Source organism: Chiloscyllium punctatum, chromosome 21 (genome assembly GCF_047496795.1).
Source record: "Chiloscyllium punctatum isolate Juve2018m chromosome 21, sChiPun1.3, whole genome shotgun sequence".
NCBI lineage: Eukaryota > Metazoa > Chordata > Chondrichthyes > Orectolobiformes > Hemiscylliidae > Chiloscyllium > Chiloscyllium punctatum.
Genome location: NC_092759.1, coordinates 14,921,401 through 14,941,087, shown reverse-complemented (window position 1 = coordinate 14,941,087; position 19,687 = coordinate 14,921,401). Strand labels below are relative to the sequence as shown.

The 19,687-nt window shown below is 53.3% G+C and overlaps 25 non-coding genes across 25 annotated transcripts; all 25 read right to left on the bottom strand.

The window, feature by feature from the left end:
• Nucleotides 1–154: 154 nt before the first annotated feature.
• Nucleotides 155–226, bottom strand: trnaq-cug (transfer RNA glutamine (anticodon CUG)). Its single transcript has one exon. It is a non-coding gene; the product is annotated as a tRNA-Gln (tRNA).
• A 1,184-nt stretch (nucleotides 227–1,410) lies between these two features.
• On the bottom strand, nucleotides 1,411–1,482 carry trnaq-uug (transfer RNA glutamine (anticodon UUG)). The gene has a single exon. It is a non-coding gene; the product is annotated as a tRNA-Gln (tRNA).
• A 262-nt stretch (nucleotides 1,483–1,744) lies between these two features.
• Nucleotides 1,745–1,816, bottom strand: trnaq-cug (transfer RNA glutamine (anticodon CUG)). The gene has a single exon. It is a non-coding gene; the product is annotated as a tRNA-Gln (tRNA).
• Nucleotides 1,817–3,000: 1,184 nt separating this feature from the next.
• Nucleotides 3,001–3,072, bottom strand: trnaq-uug (transfer RNA glutamine (anticodon UUG)). Its single transcript has one exon. It is a non-coding gene; the product is annotated as a tRNA-Gln (tRNA).
• Nucleotides 3,073–3,334: 262 nt separating this feature from the next.
• On the bottom strand, nucleotides 3,335–3,406 carry trnaq-cug (transfer RNA glutamine (anticodon CUG)). Its single transcript has one exon. It is a non-coding gene; the product is annotated as a tRNA-Gln (tRNA).
• Nucleotides 3,407–4,590: 1,184 nt separating this feature from the next.
• On the bottom strand, nucleotides 4,591–4,662 carry trnaq-uug (transfer RNA glutamine (anticodon UUG)). Its single transcript has one exon. It is a non-coding gene; the product is annotated as a tRNA-Gln (tRNA).
• Nucleotides 4,663–4,924: 262 nt separating this feature from the next.
• trnaq-cug (transfer RNA glutamine (anticodon CUG)) lies at nucleotides 4,925–4,996 on the bottom strand. The gene has a single exon. It is a non-coding gene; the product is annotated as a tRNA-Gln (tRNA).
• A 1,184-nt stretch (nucleotides 4,997–6,180) lies between these two features.
• On the bottom strand, nucleotides 6,181–6,252 carry trnaq-uug (transfer RNA glutamine (anticodon UUG)). Its single transcript has one exon. It is a non-coding gene; the product is annotated as a tRNA-Gln (tRNA).
• A 262-nt stretch (nucleotides 6,253–6,514) lies between these two features.
• On the bottom strand, nucleotides 6,515–6,586 carry trnaq-cug (transfer RNA glutamine (anticodon CUG)). The gene has a single exon. It is a non-coding gene; the product is annotated as a tRNA-Gln (tRNA).
• Nucleotides 6,587–7,770: 1,184 nt separating this feature from the next.
• trnaq-uug (transfer RNA glutamine (anticodon UUG)) lies at nucleotides 7,771–7,842 on the bottom strand. The gene has a single exon. It is a non-coding gene; the product is annotated as a tRNA-Gln (tRNA).
• Nucleotides 7,843–8,104: 262 nt separating this feature from the next.
• trnaq-cug (transfer RNA glutamine (anticodon CUG)) lies at nucleotides 8,105–8,176 on the bottom strand. Its single transcript has one exon. It is a non-coding gene; the product is annotated as a tRNA-Gln (tRNA).
• Nucleotides 8,177–9,360: 1,184 nt separating this feature from the next.
• On the bottom strand, nucleotides 9,361–9,432 carry trnaq-uug (transfer RNA glutamine (anticodon UUG)). Its single transcript has one exon. It is a non-coding gene; the product is annotated as a tRNA-Gln (tRNA).
• A 262-nt stretch (nucleotides 9,433–9,694) lies between these two features.
• trnaq-cug (transfer RNA glutamine (anticodon CUG)) lies at nucleotides 9,695–9,766 on the bottom strand. The gene has a single exon. It is a non-coding gene; the product is annotated as a tRNA-Gln (tRNA).
• Nucleotides 9,767–10,950: 1,184 nt separating this feature from the next.
• trnaq-uug (transfer RNA glutamine (anticodon UUG)) lies at nucleotides 10,951–11,022 on the bottom strand. Its single transcript has one exon. It is a non-coding gene; the product is annotated as a tRNA-Gln (tRNA).
• Nucleotides 11,023–11,284: 262 nt separating this feature from the next.
• On the bottom strand, nucleotides 11,285–11,356 carry trnaq-cug (transfer RNA glutamine (anticodon CUG)). Its single transcript has one exon. It is a non-coding gene; the product is annotated as a tRNA-Gln (tRNA).
• A 1,184-nt stretch (nucleotides 11,357–12,540) lies between these two features.
• Nucleotides 12,541–12,612, bottom strand: trnaq-uug (transfer RNA glutamine (anticodon UUG)). The gene has a single exon. It is a non-coding gene; the product is annotated as a tRNA-Gln (tRNA).
• A 262-nt stretch (nucleotides 12,613–12,874) lies between these two features.
• trnaq-cug (transfer RNA glutamine (anticodon CUG)) lies at nucleotides 12,875–12,946 on the bottom strand. The gene has a single exon. It is a non-coding gene; the product is annotated as a tRNA-Gln (tRNA).
• A 1,184-nt stretch (nucleotides 12,947–14,130) lies between these two features.
• Nucleotides 14,131–14,202, bottom strand: trnaq-uug (transfer RNA glutamine (anticodon UUG)). The gene has a single exon. It is a non-coding gene; the product is annotated as a tRNA-Gln (tRNA).
• A 262-nt stretch (nucleotides 14,203–14,464) lies between these two features.
• On the bottom strand, nucleotides 14,465–14,536 carry trnaq-cug (transfer RNA glutamine (anticodon CUG)). Its single transcript has one exon. It is a non-coding gene; the product is annotated as a tRNA-Gln (tRNA).
• A 1,184-nt stretch (nucleotides 14,537–15,720) lies between these two features.
• trnaq-uug (transfer RNA glutamine (anticodon UUG)) lies at nucleotides 15,721–15,792 on the bottom strand. The gene has a single exon. It is a non-coding gene; the product is annotated as a tRNA-Gln (tRNA).
• A 262-nt stretch (nucleotides 15,793–16,054) lies between these two features.
• trnaq-cug (transfer RNA glutamine (anticodon CUG)) lies at nucleotides 16,055–16,126 on the bottom strand. Its single transcript has one exon. It is a non-coding gene; the product is annotated as a tRNA-Gln (tRNA).
• A 1,184-nt stretch (nucleotides 16,127–17,310) lies between these two features.
• Nucleotides 17,311–17,382, bottom strand: trnaq-uug (transfer RNA glutamine (anticodon UUG)). Its single transcript has one exon. It is a non-coding gene; the product is annotated as a tRNA-Gln (tRNA).
• Nucleotides 17,383–17,644: 262 nt separating this feature from the next.
• On the bottom strand, nucleotides 17,645–17,716 carry trnaq-cug (transfer RNA glutamine (anticodon CUG)). The gene has a single exon. It is a non-coding gene; the product is annotated as a tRNA-Gln (tRNA).
• Nucleotides 17,717–18,900: 1,184 nt separating this feature from the next.
• On the bottom strand, nucleotides 18,901–18,972 carry trnaq-uug (transfer RNA glutamine (anticodon UUG)). Its single transcript has one exon. It is a non-coding gene; the product is annotated as a tRNA-Gln (tRNA).
• A 262-nt stretch (nucleotides 18,973–19,234) lies between these two features.
• On the bottom strand, nucleotides 19,235–19,306 carry trnaq-cug (transfer RNA glutamine (anticodon CUG)). Its single transcript has one exon. It is a non-coding gene; the product is annotated as a tRNA-Gln (tRNA).
• Nucleotides 19,307–19,687: the final 381 nt, after the last annotated feature.

Below are 19,687 nucleotides of genomic sequence, written 5' to 3'. Positions count from 1 at the left end.
GTGGTACAGGGCAGAGCAAAAGCTGCTCGCGCGCTCGACGCAGGAGCATCGCAAACACTGTCGCAAGGGGAAAACCAGCCCACTTCCATCATGGGTGTGGAATTTGTGAAATCAACAGTTCTGTCGAAGACAATCGCTCACGCTGCCAGAAAGAAGGCTCCACCGAGATTTGAACTCGGATCGCTGGATTCAGAGTCCAGAGTGCTCACCATTACACCATGGAACCCTGAGACAGCAGGGGCTGCCGAACCACTGCTCAAGGATGTTTGCCTCCTTCGTCAAGCGTGGAAACAACAACGACAAGGATCACAATGGCGACTGTGGATCTGCTGATCCAGCAGCTCGTGCACTCGGTCTTTCGCAAGTGCAACCACGCTATCTCGGCCTGCTGCCCTGTAAGGCCGGTCGCCCTCGCCTCCGAAATCCACTTTGCCGAAGTTTTCGAAAGCAGCTCGGGCCGTGCCAGATATGCCGACCTGTCCGCGAAACCTAGTTTCTCAGCGGGAGCAGGGCTGCTGTCGGCCATGAACAACTCTGAGCCGGGCTACTGCTCGCTAATCTCTCTCACTGGCAAACTTTCAAGCTGCTGGACAATCGCCTCGCCAGCATTTCACTTTGGCTTCAGCTTTCTCACCTCACAGTTAGCCTTCCTTCTGCTAAGTACAGCTGTAGGACAAGTCGCACATCTGCAGTACAGCTGCCTATTCAAACAGCACCGCTGCTGTTTCTCTCCCTTACCGGCGGCCATCGCTGTGTCAGCGCTGCGATGAGCAATGCTTTTAAGCAAAGTGAGATCTCAGACGGACTGTGTTCAAGAGCACGTGTCCCTGGCTTTCCGGGAGTCTGCATTGTATGCACTGTTTTTGATGTCGTTGGACTGCCTTGTACGTACAAATGTCATTGTTACCGTTTTGTAGTGATTGAAACTGGGATTTGAGGTTCCTGGTTTCCCTGAAAACTGGTTGAACGGTAGGGCTCGGGGCCTGGCTTTGCCGCTCCTCTCCCTGGTAAAATTGCGGTTTCTCTGTGTCCAGCTGTTCCTGTGAATTGTTGAATCAAATTAAAGAAAAGAGCACCTGTCCAGCATGCGCCTCATTTCAATTCCTGTCACCTTTTCACCAGCTGTCTGTGGAACACAGAGAGGAGCTCCAAAAACAACACCGCTTGACTGCAGCTTGTCTCTTAATGCTGTGTCCTTCGAAGAAAACACATCCGTGGTTCAGGAGAGAGCAAAAGCAGGCACCGGTGGCGAGCTTAAGACGCCACCTCGGGATTGGCATCATCCCGTTCTGGCAGAAATGCGATGAGATCTGACTCCAAGGTGCTAAAAGGGCTGCTTTTACAATTGGCCCGTAGGCAGATTTCACAGGTGCGTCCCACATTAAACAAGGGCCGGGACGAAGCAAGTCAAGGTTCCGCCGAGATTCGAACTCGGATCGCTGGATTCAAAGTCCAGAGTGCTAGCCATTACACCACGGAACCAGCAGTGCTACCGCCTCAGGCAGGCCTGAGCTTTCCTGCATTCACACTTGCAGCAACGCTCTCAGAATCTGGTCTCTCGCTGCTGCGTCCTTGGCAGGGAATACTTGCGTGGTACAGGGCAGAGCAAAAGCTGCTCGCGCGCTCGACGCAGGAGCATCGCAAACACTGTCGCAAGGGGAAAACCAGCCCACTTCCATCATGGGTGTGGAATTTGTGAAATCAACAGTTCTGTCGAAGACAATCGCTCACGCTGCCAGAAAGAAGGCTCCACCGAGATTTGAACTCGGATCGCTGGATTCAGAGTCCAGAGTGCTCACCATTACACCATGGAACCCTGAGACAGCAGGGGCTGCCGAACCACTGCTCAAGGATGTTTGCCTCCTTCGTCAAGCGTGGAAACAACAACGACAAGGATCACAATGGCGACTGTGGATCTGCTGATCCAGCAGCTCGTGCACTCGGTCTTTCGCAAGTGCAACCACGCTATCTCGGCCTGCTGCCCTGTAAGGCCGGTCGCCCTCGCCTCCGAAATCCACTTTGCCGAAGTTTTCGAAAGCAGCTCGGGCCGTGCCAGATATGCCGACCTGTCCGCGAAACCTAGTTTCTCAGCGGGAGCAGGGCTGCTGTCGGCCATGAACAACTCTGAGCCGGGCTACTGCTCGCTAATCTCTCTCACTGGCAAACTTTCAAGCTGCTGGACAATCGCCTCGCCAGCATTTCACTTTGGCTTCAGCTTTCTCACCTCACAGTTAGCCTTCCTTCTGCTAAGTACAGCTGTAGGACAAGTCGCACATCTGCAGTACAGCTGCCTATTCAAACAGCACCGCTGCTGTTTCTCTCCCTTACCGGCGGCCATCGCTGTGTCAGCGCTGCGATGAGCAATGCTTTTAAGCAAAGTGAGATCTCAGACGGACTGTGTTCAAGAGCACGTGTCCCTGGCTTTCCGGGAGTCTGCATTGTATGCACTGTTTTTGATGTCGTTGGACTGCCTTGTACGTACAAATGTCATTGTTACCGTTTTGTAGTGATTGAAACTGGGATTTGAGGTTCCTGGTTTCCCTGAAAACTGGTTGAACGGTAGGGCTCGGGGCCTGGCTTTGCCGCTCCTCTCCCTGGTAAAATTGCGGTTTCTCTGTGTCCAGCTGTTCCTGTGAATTGTTGAATCAAATTAAAGAAAAGAGCACCTGTCCAGCATGCGCCTCATTTCAATTCCTGTCACCTTTTCACCAGCTGTCTGTGGAACACAGAGAGGAGCTCCAAAAACAACACCGCTTGACTGCAGCTTGTCTCTTAATGCTGTGTCCTTCGAAGAAAACACATCCGTGGTTCAGGAGAGAGCAAAAGCAGGCACCGGTGGCGAGCTTAAGACGCCACCTCGGGATTGGCATCATCCCGTTCTGGCAGAAATGCGATGAGATCTGACTCCAAGGTGCTAAAAGGGCTGCTTTTACAATTGGCCCGTAGGCAGATTTCACTGGCGCGTCCCACATTAAACAAGGGCCGGGACGAAGCAAGTCAAGGTTCCGCCGAGATTCGAACTCGGATCGCTGGATTCAAAGTCCAGAGTGCTAGCCATTACACCACGGAACCAGCAGTGCTGCTGCCTCAGGCAGGCCTGAGCTTTCCTGCATTCACACTTGCAGCAACGCTCTCAGAATCTGGTCTCTCGCTGCTGCGTCCTTGGCAGGGAATACTTGCGTGGTACAGGGCAGAGCAAAAGCTGCTCGCGCGCTCGACGCAGGAGCATCGCAAACACTGTCGCAAGGGGAAAACCAGCCCACTTCCATCATGGGTGTGGAATTTGTGAAATCAACAGTTCTGTCGAAGACAATCGCTCACGCTGCCAGAAAGAAGGCTCCACCGAGATTTGAACTCGGATCGCTGGATTCAGAGTCCAGAGTGCTCACCGTTACACCATGGAACCCTGAGACAGCAGGGGCTGCCGAACCACTGCTCAAGGATGTTTGCCTCCTTCGTCAAGCGTGGAAACAACAACGACAAGGATCACAATGGCGACTGTGGATCTGCTGATCCAGCAGCTCGTGCACTCGGTCTTTCGCAAGTGCAACCACGCTGTCTCGGCCTGCTGCCCTGTAAGGCCGGTCGCCCTCGCCTCCGAAATCCACTTTGCCGAAGTTTTCGAAAGCAGCTCGGGCCGTGCCAGATATGCCGACCTGTCCGCGAAACCTAGTTTCTCAGCGGGAGCAGGGCTGCTGTCGGCCATGAACAACTCTGAGCCGGGCTACTGCTCGCTAATCTCTCTCACTGGCAAACTTTCAAGCTGCTGGACAATCGCCTCGCCAGCATTTCACTTTGGCTTCAGCTTTCTCACCTCACAGTTAGCCTTCCTTCTGCTAAGTACAGCTGTAGGACAAGTCGCACATCTGCAGTACAGCTGCCTATTCAAACAGCACCGCTGCTGTTTCTCTCCCTTACCGGCGGCCATCGCTGTGTCAGCGCTGCGATGAGCAATGCTTTTAAGCAAAGTGAGATCTCAGACGGACTGTGTTCAAGAGCACGTGTCCCTGGCTTTCCGGGAGTCTGCATTGTATGCACTGTTTTTGATGTCGTTGGACTGCCTTGTACGTACAAATGTCATTGTTACCGTTTTGTAGTGATTGAAACTGGGATTTGAGGTTCCTGGTTTCCCTGAAAACTGGTTGAACGGTAGGGCTCGGGGCCTGGCTTTGCCGCTCCTCTCCCTGGTAAAATTGCGGTTTCTCTGTGTCCAGCTGTTCCTGTGAATTGTTGAATCAAATTAAAGAAAAGAGCACCTGTCCAGCATGCGCCTCATTTCAATTCCTGTCACCTTTTCACCAGCTGTCTGTGGAACACAGAGAGGAGCTCCAAAAACAACACCGCTTGACTGCAGCTTGTCTCTTAATGCTGTGTCCTTCGAAGAAAACACATCCGTGGTTCAGGAGAGAGCAAAAGCAGGCACCGGTGGCGAGCTTATGACGCCACCTCGGGATTGGCATCATCCCGTTCTGGCAGAAATGCGATGAGATCTGACTCCAAGGTGCTAAAAGGGCTGCTTTTACAATTGGCCCGTAGGCAGATTTCACAGGTGCGTCCCACATTAAACAAGGGCCGGGACGAAGCAAGTCAAGGTTCCGCCGAGATTCGAACTCGGATCGCTGGATTCAAAGTCCAGAGTGCTAGCCATTACACCACGGAACCAGCAGTGCTACCGCCTCAGGCAGGCCTGAGCTTTCCTGCATTCACACTTGCAGCAACGCTCTCAGAATCTGGTCTCTCGCTGCTGCGTCCTTGGCAGGGAATACTTGCGTGGTACAGGGCAGAGCAAAAGCTGCTCGCGCGCTCGACGCAGGAGCATCGCAAACACTGTCGCAAGGGGAAAACCAGCCCACTTCCATCATGGGTGTGGAATTTGTGAAATCAACAGTTCTGTCGAAGACAATCGCTCACGCTGCCAGAAAGAAGGCTCCACCGAGATTTGAACTCGGATCGCTGGATTCAGAGTCCAGAGTGCTCACCATTACACCATGGAACCCTGAGACAGCAGGGGCTGCCGAACCACTGCTCAAGGATGTTTGCCTCCTTCGTCAAGCGTGGAAACAACAACGACAAGGATCACAATGGCGACTGTGGATCTGCTGATCCAGCAGCTCGTGCACTCGGTCTTTCGCAAGTGCAACCACGCTATCTCGGCCTGCTGCCCTGTAAGGCCGGTCGCCCTCGCCTCCGAAATCCACTTTGCCGAAGTTTTCGAAAGCAGCTCGGGCCGTGCCAGATATGCCGACCTGTCCGCGAAACCTAGTTTCTCAGCGGGAGCAGGGCTGCTGTCGGCCATGAACAACTCTGAGCCGGGCTACTGCTCGCTAATCTCTCTCACTGGCAAACTTTCAAGCTGCTGGACAATCGCCTCGCCAGCATTTCACTTTGGCTTCAGCTTTCTCACCTCACAGTTAGCCTTCCTTCTGCTAAGTACAGCTGTAGGACAAGTCGCACATCTGCAGTACAGCTGCCTATTCAAACAGCACCGCTGCTGTTTCTCTCCCTTACCGGCGGCCATCGCTGTGTCAGCGCTGCGATGAGCAATGCTTTTAAGCAAAGTGAGATCTCAGACGGACTGTGTTCAAGAGCACGTGTCCCTGGCTTTCCGGGAGTCTGCATTGTATGCACTGTTTTTGATGTCGTTGGACTGCCTTGTACGTACAAATGTCATTGTTACCGTTTTGTAGTGATTGAAACTGGGATTTGAGGTTCCTGGTTTCCCTGAAAACTGGTTGAACGGTAGGGCTCGGGGCCTGGCTTTGCCGCTCCTCTCCCTGGTAAAATTGCGGTTTCTCTGTGTCCAGCTGTTCCTGTGAATTGTTGAATCAAATTAAAGAAAAGAGCACCTGTCCAGCATGCGCCTCATTTCAATTCCTGTCACCTTTTCACCAGCTGTCTGTGGAACACAGAGAGGAGCTCCAAAAACAACACCGCTTGACTGCAGCTTGTCTCTTAATGCTGTGTCCTTCGAAGAAAACACATCCGTGGTTCAGGAGAGAGCAAAAGCAGGCACCGGTGGCGAGCTTAAGACGCCACCTCGGGATTGGCATCATCCCGTTCTGGCAGAAATGCGATGAGATCTGACTCCAAGGTGCTAAAAGGGCTGCTTTTACAATTGGCCCGTAGGCAGATTTCACAGGTGCGTCCCACATTAAACAAGGGCCGGGACGAAGCAAGTCAAGGTTCCGCCGAGATTCGAACTCGGATCGCTGGATTCAAAGTCCAGAGTGCTAGCCATTACACCACGGAACCAGCAGTGCTACCGCCTCAGGCAGGCCTGAGCTTTCCTGCATTCACACTTGCAGCAACGCTCTCAGAATCTGGTCTCTCGCTGCTGCGTCCTTGGCAGGGAATACTTGCGTGGTACAGGGCAGAGCAAAAGCTGCTCGCGCGCTCGACGCAGGAGCATCGCAAACACTGTCGCAAGGGGAAAACCAGCCCACTTCCATCATGGGTGTGGAATTTGTGAAATCAACAGTTCTGTCGAAGACAATCGCTCACGCTGCCAGAAAGAAGGCTCCACCGAGATTTGAACTCGGATCGCTGGATTCAGAGTCCAGAGTGCTCACCATTACACCATGGAACCCTGAGACAGCAGGGGCTGCCGAACCACTGCTCAAGGATGTTTGCCTCCTTCGTCAAGCGTGGAAACAACAACGACAAGGATCACAATGGCGACTGTGGATCTGCTGATCCAGCAGCTCGTGCACTCGGTCTTTCGCAAGTGCAACCACGCTATCTCGGCCTGCTGCCCTGTAAGGCCGGTCGCCCTCGCCTCCGAAATCCACTTTGCCGAAGTTTTCGAAAGCAGCTCGGGCCGTGCCAGATATGCCGACCTGTCCGCGAAACCTAGTTTCTCAGCGGGAGCAGGGCTGCTGTCGGCCATGAACAACTCTGAGCCGGGCTACTGCTCGCTAATCTCTCTCACTGGCAAACTTTCAAGCTGCTGGACAATCGCCTCGCCAGCATTTCACTTTGGCTTCAGCTTTCTCACCTCACAGTTAGCCTTCCTTCTGCTAAGTACAGCTGTAGGACAAGTCGCACATCTGCAGTACAGCTGCCTATTCAAACAGCACCGCTGCTGTTTCTCTCCCTTACCGGCGGCCATCGCTGTGTCAGCGCTGCGATGAGCAATGCTTTTAAGCAAAGTGAGATCTCAGACGGACTGTGTTCAAGAGCACGTGTCCCTGGCTTTCCGGGAGTCTGCATTGTATGCACTGTTTTTGATGTCGTTGGACTGCCTTGTACGTACAAATGTCATTGTTACCGTTTTGTAGTGATTGAAACTGGGATTTGAGGTTCCTGGTTTCCCTGAAAACTGGTTGAACGGTAGGGCTCGGGGCCTGGCTTTGCCGCTCCTCTCCCTGGTAAAATTGCGGTTTCTCTGTGTCCAGCTGTTCCTGTGAATTGTTGAATCAAATTAAAGAAAAGAGCACCTGTCCAGCATGCGCCTCATTTCAATTCCTGTCACCTTTTCACCAGCTGTCTGTGGAACACAGAGAGGAGCTCCAAAAACAACACCGCTTGACTGCAGCTTGTCTCTTAATGCTGTGTCCTTCGAAGAAAACACATCCGTGGTTCAGGAGAGAGCAAAAGCAGGCACCGGTGGCGAGCTTAAGACGCCACCTCGGGATTGGCATCATCCCGTTCTGGCAGAAATGCGATGAGATCTGACTCCAAGGTGCTAAAAGGGCTGCTTTTACAATTGGCCCGTAGGCAGATTTCACTGGCGCGTCCCACATTAAACAAGGGCCGGGACGAAGCAAGTCAAGGTTCCGCCGAGATTCGAACTCGGATCGCTGGATTCAAAGTCCAGAGTGCTAGCCATTACACCACGGAACCAGCAGTGCTGCTGCCTCAGGCAGGCCTGAGCTTTCCTGCATTCACACTTGCAGCAACGCTCTCAGAATCTGGTCTCTCGCTGCTGCGTCCTTGGCAGGGAATACTTGCGTGGTACAGGGCAGAGCAAAAGCTGCTCGCGCGCTCGACGCAGGAGCATCGCAAACACTGTCGCAAGGGGAAAACCAGCCCACTTCCATCATGGGTGTGGAATTTGTGAAATCAACAGTTCTGTCGAAGACAATCGCTCACGCTGCCAGAAAGAAGGCTCCACCGAGATTTGAACTCGGATCGCTGGATTCAGAGTCCAGAGTGCTCACCGTTACACCATGGAACCCGGAGACAGCAGGGGCTGCCGAACCACTGCTCAAGGATGTTTGCCTCCTTCGTCAAGCGTGGAAACAACAACGACAAGGATCACAATGGCGACTGTGGATCTGCTGATCCAGCAGCTCGTGCACTCGGTCTTTCGCAAGTGCAACCACGCTGTCTCGGCCTGCTGCCCTGTAAGGCCGGTCGCCCTCGCCTCCGAAATCCACTTTGCCGAAGTTTTCGAAAGCAGCTCGGGCCGTGCCAGATATGCCGACCTGTCCGCGAAACCTAGTTTCTCAGCGGGAGCAGGGCTGCTGTCGGCCATGAACAACTCTGAGCCGGGCTACTGCTCGCTAATCTCTCTCACTGGCAAACTTTCAAGCTGCTGGACAATCGCCTCGCCAGCATTTCACTTTGGCTTCAGCTTTCTCACCTCACAGTTAGCCTTCCTTCTGCTAAGTACAGCTGTAGGACAAGTCGCACATCTGCAGTACAGCTGCCTATTCAAACAGCACCGCTGCTGTTTCTCTCCCTTACCGGCGGCCATCGCTGTGTCAGCGCTGCGATGAGCAATGCTTTTAAGCAAAGTGAGATCTCAGACGGACTGTGTTCAAGAGCACGTGTCCCTGGCTTTCCGGGAGTCTGCATTGTATGCACTGTTTTTGATGTCGTTGGACTGCCTTGTACGTACAAATGTCATTGTTACCGTTTTGTAGTGATTGAAACTGGGATTTGAGGTTCCTGGTTTCCCTGAAAACTGGTTGAACGGTAGGGCTCGGGGCCTGGCTTTGCCGCTCCTCTCCCTGGTAAAATTGCGGTTTCTCTGTGTCCAGCTGTTCCTGTGAATTGTTGAATCAAATTAAAGAAAAGAGCACCTGTCCAGCATGCGCCTCATTTCAATTCCTGTCACCTTTTCACCAGCTGTCTGTGGAACACAGAGAGGAGCTCCAAAAACAACACCGCTTGACTGCAGCTTGTCTCTTAATGCTGTGTCCTTCGAAGAAAACACATCCGTGGTTCAGGAGAGAGCAAAAGCAGGCACCGGTGGCGAGCTTAAGACGCCACCTCGGGATTGGCATCATCCCGTTCTGGCAGAAATGCGATGAGATCTGACTCCAAGGTGCTAAAAGGGCTGCTTTTACAATTGGCCCGTAGGCAGATTTCACAGGTGCGTCCCACATTAAACAAGGGCCGGGACGAAGCAAGTCAAGGTTCCGCCGAGATTCGAACTCGAATCGCTGGATTCAAAGTCCAGAGTGCTAGCCATTACACCACGGAACCAGCAGTGCTGCTGCCTCAGGCAGGCCTGAGCTTTCCTGCATTCACACTTGCAGCAACGCTCTCAGAATCTGGTCTCTCGCTGCTGCGTCCTTGGCAGGGAATACTTGCGTGGTACAGGGCAGAGCAAAAGCTGCTCGCGCGCTCGACGCAGGAGCATCGCAAACACTGTCGCAAGGGGAAAACCAGCCCACTTCCATCATGGGTGTGGAATTTGTGAAATCAACAGTTCTGTCGAAGACAATCGCTCACGCTGCCAGAAAGAAGGCTCCACCGAGATTTGAACTCGGATCGCTGGATTCAGAGTCCAGAGTGCTCACCATTACACCATGGAACCCTGAGACAGCAGGGGCTGCCGAACCACTGCTCAAGGATGTTAGCCTCCTTCGTCAAGCGTGGAAACAACAACGACAAGGATCACAATGGCGACTGTGGATCTGCTGATCCAGCAGCTCGTGCACTCGGTCTTTCGCAAGTGCAACCACGCTGTCTCGGCCTGCTGCCCTGTAAGGCCGGTCGCCCTCGCCTCCGAAATCCACTTTGCCGAAGTTTTCGAAAGCAGCTCGGGCCGTGCCAGATATGCCGACCTGTCCGCGAAACCTAGTTTCTCAGCGGGAGCAGGGCTGCTGTCGGCCATGAACAACTCTGAGCCGGGCTACTGCTCGCTAATCTCTCTCACTGGCAAACTTTCAAGCTGCTGGACAATCGCCTCGCCAGCATTTCACTTTGGCTTCAGCTTTCTCACCTCACTGTTAGCCTTCCTTCTGCTAAGTACAGCTGTAGGACAAGTCGCACATCTGCAGTACAGCTGCCTATTCAAACAGCACCGCTGCTGTTTCTCTCCCTTACCGGCGGCCATCGCTGTGTCAGCGCTGCGATGAGCAATGCTTTTAAGCAAAGTGAGATCTCAGACGGACTGTGTTCAAGAGCACGTGTCCCTGGCTTTCCGGGAGTCTGCATTGTATGCACTGTTTTTGATGTCGTTGGACTGCCTTGTACGTACAAATGTCATTGTTACCGTTTTGTAGTGATTGAAACTGGGATTTGAGGTTCCTGGTTTCCCTGAAAGCTGGTTGAACGGTAGGGCTCGGGGCCTGGCTTTGCCGCTCCTCTCCCTGGTAAAATTGCGGTTTCTCTGTGTCCAGCTGTTCCTGTGAATTGTTGAATCAAATTAAAGAAAAGAGCACCTGTCCAGCATGCGCCTCATTTCAATTCCTGTCACCTTTTCACCAGCTGTCTGTGGAACACAGAGAGGAGCTCCAAAAACAACACCGCTTGACTGCAGCTTGTCTCTTAATGCTGTGTCCTTCGAAGAAAACACATCCGTGGTTCAGGAGAGAGCAAAAGCAGGCACCGGTGGCGAGCTTAAGACGCCACCTCGGGATTGGCATCATCCCGTTCTGGCAGAAATGCGATGAGATCTGACTCCAAGGTGCTAAAAGGGCGGCTTTTACAATTGGCCCGTAGGCAGATTTCACTGGCGCTTCCCACATTAAACAAGGGCCGGGACGAAGCAAGTCAAGGTACCGCCGAGATTCGAACTCGGATCGCTGGATTCAAAGTCCAGAGTGCTAACCATTACACCATGGAACCAGCAGTGCTGCCGCCTCAGGCAGGCCTGAGCTTTCCTGCATTCACACTTGCAGCAACGCTCTCAGAATCTGGTCTCTCGCTGCTGCGTCCTTGGCAGGGAACACTTGCGTGGTACAGGGCAGAGCAAAAGCAGCTCGCGCGCTCGACGCAGGAGCATCGCAAACACTGTCGCAAGGGGAAAACCAGCCCACTTCCATCATGGGTGTGGAATTTGTGAAATCAACAGTTCTGTCGAAGACAATCGCTCACGCTGCCAGAAAGAAGGCTCCACCGAGATTTGAACTCGGATCGCTGGATTCAGAGTCCAGAGTGCTCACCGTTACACCATGGAACCCGGAGACAGCAGGGGCTGCCGAACCACTGCTCAAGGATGTTTGCCTCCTTCGTCAAGCGTGGAAACAACAACGACAAGGATCACAATGGCGACTGTGGATCTGCTGATCCAGCAGCTCGTGCACTCGGTCTTTCGCAAGTGCAACCACGCTGTCTCGGCCTGCTGCCCTGTAAGGCCGGTCGCCCTCGCCTCCGAAATCCACTTTGCCGAAGTTTTCGAAAGCAGCTCGGGCCGTGCCAGATATGCCGACCTGTCCGCGAAATCTAGTTTCTCAGCGGGAGCAGGGCTGCTGTCGGCCATGAACAACTCTGAGCCGGGCTACTGCTCGCTAATCTCTCTCACTGGCAAACTTTCAAGCTGCTGGACAATCGCCTCGCCAGCATTTCACTTTGGCTTCAGCTTTCTCACCTCACAGTTAGCCTTCCTTCTGCTAAGTACAGCTGTAGGACAAGTCGCACATCTGCAGTACAGCTGCCTATTCAAACAGCACCGCTGCTGTTTCTCTCCCTTACCGGCGGCCATCGCTGTGTCAGCGCTGCGATGAGCAATGCTTTTAAGCAAAGTGAGATCTCAGACGGACTGTGTTCAAGAGCACGTGTCCCTGGCTTTCCGGGAGTCTGCATTGTATGCACTGTTTTTGATGTCGTTGGACTGCCTTGTACGTACAAATGTCATTGTTACCGTTTTGTAGTGATTGAAACTGGGATTTGAGGTTCCTGGTTTCCCTGAAAACTGGTTGAACGGTAGGGCTCGGGGCCTGGCTTTGCCGCTCCTCTCCCTGGTAAAATTGCGGTTTCTCTGTGTCCAGCTGTTCCTGTGAATTGTTGAATCAAATTAAAGAAAAGAGCACCTGTCCAGCATGCGCCTCATTTCAATTCCTGTCACCTTTTCACCAGCTGTCTGTGGAACACAGAGAGGAGCTCCAAAAACAACACCGCTTGACTGCAGCTTGTCTCTTAATGCTGTGTCCTTCGAAGAAAACACATCCGTGGTTCAGGAGAGAGCAAAAGCAGGCACCGGTGGCGAGCTTAAGACGCCACCTCGGGATTGGCATCATCCCGTTCTGGCAGAAATGCGATGAGATCTGACTCCAAGGTGCTAAAAGGGCTGCTTTTACAATTGGCCCGTAGGCAGATTTCACTGGCGCGTCCCACATTAAACAAGGGCCGGGACGAAGCAAGTCAAGGTTCCGCCGAGATTCGAACTCGGATCGCTGGATTCAAAGTCCAGAGTGCTAGCCATTACACCACGGAACCAGCAGTGCTGCCGCCTCAGGCAGGCCTGAGCTTTCCTGCATTCACACTTGCAGCAACGCTCTCAGAATCTGGTCTCTCGCTGCTGCGTCCTTGGCAGGGAACACTTGCGTGGTACAGGGCAGAGCAAAAGCAGCTCGCGCGCTCGACGCAGGAGCATCGCAAACACTGTCGCAAGGGGAAAACCAGCCCACTTCCATCATGGGTGTGGAATTTGTGAAATCAACAGTTCTGTCGAAGACAATCGCTCACGCTGCCAGAAAGAAGGCTCCACCGAGATTTGAACTCGGATCGCTGGATTCAGAGTCCAGAGTGCTCACCGTTACACCATGGAACCCGGAGACAGCAGGGGCTGCCGAACCACTGCTCAAGGATGTTTGCCTCCTTCGTCAAGCGTGGAAACAACAACGACAAGGATCACAATGGCGACTGTGGATCTGCTGATCCAGCAGCTCGTGCACTCGGTCTTTCGCAAGTGCAACCACGCTGTCTCGGCCTGCTGCCCTGTAAGGCCGGTCGCCCTCGCCTCCGAAATCCACTTTGCCGAAGTTTTCGAAAGCAGCTCGGGCCGTGCCAGATATGCCGACCTGTCCGCGAAACCTAGTTTCTCAGCGGGAGCAGGGCTGCTGTCGGCCATGAACAACTCTGAGCCGGGCTACTGCTCGCTAATCTCTCTCACTGGCAAACTTTCAAGCTGCTGGACAATCGCCTCGCCAGCATTTCACTTTGGCTTCAGCTTTCTCACCTCACAGTTAGCCTTCCTTCTGCTAAGTACAGCTGTAGGACAAGTCGCACATCTGCAGTACAGCTGCCTATTCAAACAGCACCGCTGCTGTTTCTCTCCCTTACCGGCGGCCATCGCTGTGTCAGCGCTGCGATGAGCAATGCTTTTAAGCAAAGTGAGATCTCAGACGGACTGTGTTCAAGAGCACGTGTCCCTGGCTTTCCGGGAGTCTGCATTGTATGCACTGTTTTTGATGTCGTTGGACTGCCTTGTACGTACAAATGCCATTGTTACCGTTTTGTAGTGATTGAAACTGGGATTTGAGGTTCCTGGTTTCCCTGAAAACTGGTTGAACGGTAGGGCTCGGGGCCTGGCTTTGCCGCTCCTCTCCCTGGTAAAATTGCTGTTTCTCTGTGTCCAGCTGTTCCTGTGAATTGTTGAATCAAATTAAAGAAAAGAGCACCTGTCCAGCATGCGCCTCATTTCAATTCCTGTCACCTTTTCACCAGCTGTCTGTGGAACACAGAGAGGAGCTCCAAAAACAACACCGCTTGACTGCAGCTTGTCTCTTAATGTTGTGTCCTTCGAAGAAAACACATCCGTGGTTCAGGAGAGAGCAAAAGCAGGCACCGGTGGCGAGCTTAAGACGCCACCTCGGGATTGGCATCATCCCGTTCTGGCAGAAATGCGATGAGATCTGACTCCAAGGTGCTAAATGGGCTGCTCTTACAATTGGCCCGAAGGCAGATTTCACTGGCGCGTCCCACATTAAACAAGGGCCGGGACGAAGCAAGTCAAGGTTCCGCCGAGATTCGAACTCGGATCGCTGGATTCAAAGTCCAGAGTGCTAGCCATTACACCACGGAACCAGCAGTGCTGCCGCCTCAGGCTGGCCTGAGCTTTCCTGCATTCACACTTGCAGCAACGCTCTCAGAATCTGGTCTCTCGCTGCTGCGTCCTTGGCAGGGAATACTTGCGTGGTACAGGGCAGAGCAAAAGCAGCTCGCGCGCTCGACGCAGGAGCATCGCAAACACTGTCGCAAGGGGAAAACCAGCCCACTTCCATCATGGGTGTGGAATTTGTGAAATCAACAGTTCTGTCGAAGACAATCGCTCACGCTGCCAGAAAGAAGGCTCCACCGAGATTTGAACTCGGATCGCTGGATTCAGAGTCCAGAGCGTTCACCGTTACACCATGGAACCCTGAGACAGCAGGGGCTGCCGAACCACTGCTCAAGGATGTTTGCCTCCTTCGTCAAGCGTGGAAACAACAACGACAAGGATCACAATGGCGACTGTGGATCTGCTGATCCAGCAGCTCGTGCACTCGGTCTTTCGCAAGTGCAACCACGCTGTCTCGGCCTGCTGCCCTGTAAGGCCGGTCGCCCTCGCCTCCGAAATCCACTTTGCCGAAGTTTTCGAAAGCAGCTCGGGCCGTGCCAGATATGCCGACCTGTCCGCGAAACCTAGTTTCTCAGCGGGAGCAGGGCTGCTGTCGGCCATGAACAACTCTGAGCCGGGCTACTGCTCGCTAATCTCTCTCACTGGCAAACTTTCAAGCTGCTGGACAATCGCCTCGCCAGCATTTCACTTTGGCTTCAGCTTTCTCACCTCACAGTTAGCCTTCCTTCTGCTAAGTACAGCTGTAGGACAAGTCGCACATCTGCAGTACAGCTGCCTATTCAAACAGCACCGCTGCTGTTTCTCTCCCTTACCGGCGGCCATCGCTGTGTCAGCGCTGCGATGAGCAATGCTTTTAAGCAAAGTGAGATCTCAGACGGACTGTGTTCAAGAGCACGTGTCCCTGGCTTTCCGGGAGTCTGCATTGTATGCACTGTTTTTGATGTCGTTGGACTGCCTTGTACGTACAAATGCCATTGTTACCGTTTTGTAGTGATTGAAACTGGGATTTGAGGTTCCTGGTTTCCCTGAAAACTGGTTGAACGGTAGGGCTCGGGGCCTGGCTTTGCCGCTCCTCTCCCTGGTAAAATTGCTGTTTCTCTGTGTCCAGCTGTTCCTGTGAATTGTTGAATCAAATTAAAGAAAAGAGCACCTGTCCAGCATGCGCCTCATTTCAATTCCTGTCACCTTTTCACCAGCTGTCTGTGGAACACAGAGAGGAGCTCCAAAAACAACACCGCTTGACTGCAGCTTGTCTCTTAATGCTGTGTCCTTCGAAGAAAACACATCCGTGGTTCAGGAGAGAGCAAAAGCAGGCACCGGTGGCGAGCTTAAGACGCCACCTCGGGATTGGCATCATCCCGTTCTGGCAGAAATGCGATGAGATCTGACTCCAAGGTGCTAAAAGGGCTGCTCTTACAATTGGCCCGTAGGCAGATTTCACTGGCGCGTCCCACATTAAACAAGGGCCGGGACGAAGCAAGTCAAGGTTCCGCCGAGATTCGAACTCGGATCGCTGGATTCAAAGTCCAGAGTGCTAGCCATTACACCACGGAACCAGCAGTGCTGCCGCCTCAGGCTGGCCTGAGCTTTCCTGCATTCACACTTGCAGCAACGCTCTCAGAATCTGGTCTCTCGCTGCTGCGTCCTTGGCAGGGAATACTTGCGTGGTACAGGGCAGAGCAAAAGCAGCTCGCGCGCTCGACGCAGGAGCATCGCAAACACTGTCGCAAGGGGAAAACCAGCCCACTTCCATCATGGGTGTGGAATTTGTGAAATCAACAGTTCTGTCGAAGACAATCGCTCACGCTGCCAGAAAGAAGGCTCCACCGAGATTTGAACTCGGACCGCTGGATTCAGAGTCCAGAGTGCTCACCATTACACCATGGAACCCTGAGCCAGCAGGGGCTGCCGAACCACTGTTCAAGGATGTTTGCCTCCTTCGTCAAGCGTGGAAACAACAACGACAAGGATCACAATGGCGACTGTGGATCTGCTGATCCAGCAGCTCGTGCACTCGGTCTTTCGCAAGTGCAACCACGCTGTCTCGGCCTGCTGCCCTGTAAGGCCGGTCGCCCTCGCCTCCGAAATCCACTTTGCCGAAGTTTCCGAAAGCAGCTCGGGCCGTGCCAGATATGCCGACCTGTCCGCGAAACCTAGTTTCTCAGCGGGAGCAGGGCTGCTGTCGGCCATGAACAACTCTGAGCCGGGCTACTGCTCGCTAATCTCTCTCACTGGCAAACTTTCAAGCTGCTGGACAATCGCCTCGCCAGCATTTCACTTTGGCTTCAGCTTTCTCACCTCACAGTTAGCCTTCCTTCTGCTAAGTACAGCTGTAGGACAAGTCGCACATCTGCAGTACAGCTGCCTATTCAAACAGCACCGCTGCTGTTTCTCTCCCTTACCGGCGGCCATCGCTGTGTCAGCGCTGCGATGAGCAATGCTTTTAAGCAAAGTGAGATCTCAGACGGACTGTGTTCAAGAGCACGTGTCCCTGGCTTTCCGGGAGTCTGCATTGTATGCACTGTTTTTGATGTCGTTGGACTGCCTTGTACGTACAAATGTCATTGTTACCGTTTTGTAGTGATTGAAACTGGGATTTGAGGTTCCTGGTTTCCCTGAAAACTGGTTGAACGGTAGGGCTCGGGGCCTGGCTTTGCCGCTCCTCTCCCTGGTAAAATTGCTGTTTCTCTGTGTCCAGCTGTTCCTGTGAATTGTTGAATCAAATTAAAGAAAAGAGCACCTGTCCAGCATGCGCCTCATTTCAATTCCTGTCACCTTTTCACCAGCTGTCTGTGGAACACAGAGAGGAGCTCCAAAAACAACACCGCTTGACTGCAGCTTGTCTCTTAATGCTGTGTCCTTCGAAGAAAACACATCCGTGGTTCAGGAGAGAGCAAAAGCAGGCACCGGTGGCGAGCTTAAGACGCCACCTCGGGATTGGCATCATCCCGTTCTGGCAGAAATGCGATGAGATCTGACTCCAAGGTGCTAAAAGGGCTGCTTTTACAATTGGCCCGTAGGCAGATTTCACTGGCGCGTCCCACATTAAACAAGGGCCGGGACGAAGCAAGTCAAGGTTCCGCCGAGATTCGAACTCGGATCGCTGGATTCAAAGTCCAGAGTGCTAGCCATTACACCACGGAACCAGCAGTGCTGCTGCCTCAGGCAGGCCTGAGCTTTCCTGCATTCACACTTGCAGCAACGCTCTCAGAATCTGGTCTCTCGCTGCTGCGTCCTTGGCAGGGAATACTTGCGTGGTACAGGGCAGAGCAAAAGCTGCTCGCGCGCTCGACGCAGGAGCATCGCAAACACTGTCGCAAGGGGAAAACCAGCCCACTTCCATCATGGGTGTGGAATTTGTGAAATCAACAGTTCTGTCGAAGACAATCGCTCACGCTGCCAGAAAGAAGGCTCCACCGAGATTTGAACTCGGATCGCTGGATTCAGAGTCCAGAGTGCTCACCATTACACCATGGAACCCTGAGACAGCAGGGGCTGCCGAACCACTGCTCAAGGATGTTAGCCTCCTTCGTCAAGCGTGGAAACAACAACGACAAGGATCACAATGGCGACTGTGGATCTGCTGATCCAGCAGCTCGTGCACTCGGTCTTTCGCAAGTGCAACCACGCTGTCTCGGCCTGCTGCCCTGTAAGGCCGGTCGCCCTCGCCTCCGAAATCCACTTTGCCGAAGTTTTCGAAAGCAGCTCGGGCCGTGCCAGATATGCCGACCTGTCCGCGAAACCTAGTTTCTCAGCGGGAGCAGGGCTGCTGTCGGCCATGAACAACTCTGAGCCGGGCTACTGCTCGCTAATCTCTCTCACTGGCAAACTTTCAAGCTGCTGGACAATCGCCTCGCCAGCATTTCACTTTGGCTTCAGCTTTCTCACCTCACTGTTAGCCTTCCTTCTGCTAAGTACAGCTGTAGGACAAGTCGCACATCTGCAGTACAGCTGCCTATTCAAACAGCACCGCTGCTGTTTCTCTCCCTTACCGGCGGCCATCGCTGTGTCAGCGCTGCGATGAGCAATGCTTTTAAGCAAAGTGAGATCTCAGACGGACTGTGTTCAAGAGCACGTGTCCCTGGCTTTCCGGGAGTCTGCATTGTATGCACTGTTTTTGATGTCGTTGGACTGCCTTGTACGTACAAATGTCATTGTTACCGTTTTGTAGTGATTGAAACTGGGATTTGAGGTTCCTGGTTTCCCTGAAAGCTGGTTGAACGGTAGGGCTCGGGGCCTGGCTTTGCCGCTCCTCTCCCTGGTAAAATTGCGGTTTCTCTGTGTCCAGCTGTTCCTGTGAATTGTTGAATCAAATTAAAGAAAAGAGCACCTGTCCAGCATGCGCCTCATTTCAATTCCTGTCACCTTTTCACCAGCTGTCTGTGGAACACAGAGAGGAGCTCCAAAAACAACACCGCTTGACTGCAGCTTGTCTCTTAATGCTGTGTCCTTCGAAGAAAACACATCCGTGGTTCAGGAGAGAGCAAAAGCAGGCACCGGTGGCGAGCTTAAGACGCCACCTCGGGATTGGCATCATCCCGTTCTGGCAGAAATGCGATGAGATCTGACTCCAAGGTGCTAAAAGGGCGGCTTTTACAATTGGCCCGTAGGCAGATTTCACTGGCGCTTCCCACATTAAACAAGGGCCGGGACGAAGCAAGTCAAGGTACCGCCGAGATTCGAACTCGGATCGCTGGATTCAAAGTCCAGAGTGCTAACCATTACACCATGGAACCAGCAGTGCTGCCGCCTCAGGCAGGCCTGAGCTTTCCTGCATTCACACTTGCAGCAACGCTCTCAGAATCTGGTCTCTCGCTGCTGCGTCCTTGGCAGGGAACACTTGCGTGGTACAGGGCAGAGCAAAAGCAGCTCGCGCGCTCGACGCAGGAGCATCGCAAACACTGTCGCAAGGGGAAAACCAGCCCACTTCCATCATGGGTGTGGAATTTGTGAAATCAACAGTTCTGTCGAAGACAATCGCTCACGCTGCCAGAAAGAAGGCTCCACCGAGATTTGAACTCGGATCGCTGGATTCAGAGTCCAGAGTGCTCACCGTTACACCATGGAACCCGGAGACAGCAGGGGCTGCCGAACCACTGCTCAAGGATGTTTGCCTCCTTCGTCAAGCGTGGAAACAACAACGACAAGGATCACAATGGCGACTGTGGATCTGCTGATCCAGCAGCTCGTGCACTCGGTCTTTCGCAAGTGCAACCACGCTGTCTCGGCCTGCTGCCCTGTAAGGCCGGTCGCCCTCGCCTCCGAAATCCACTTTGCCGAAGTTTTCGAAAGCAGCTCGGGCCGTGCCAGATATGCCGACCTGTCCGCGAAATCTAGTTTCTCAGCGGGAGCAGGGCTGCTGTCGGCCATGAACAACTCTGAGCCGGGCTACTGCTCGCTAATCTCTCTCACTGGCAAACTTTCAAGCTGCTGGACAATCGCCTCGCCAGC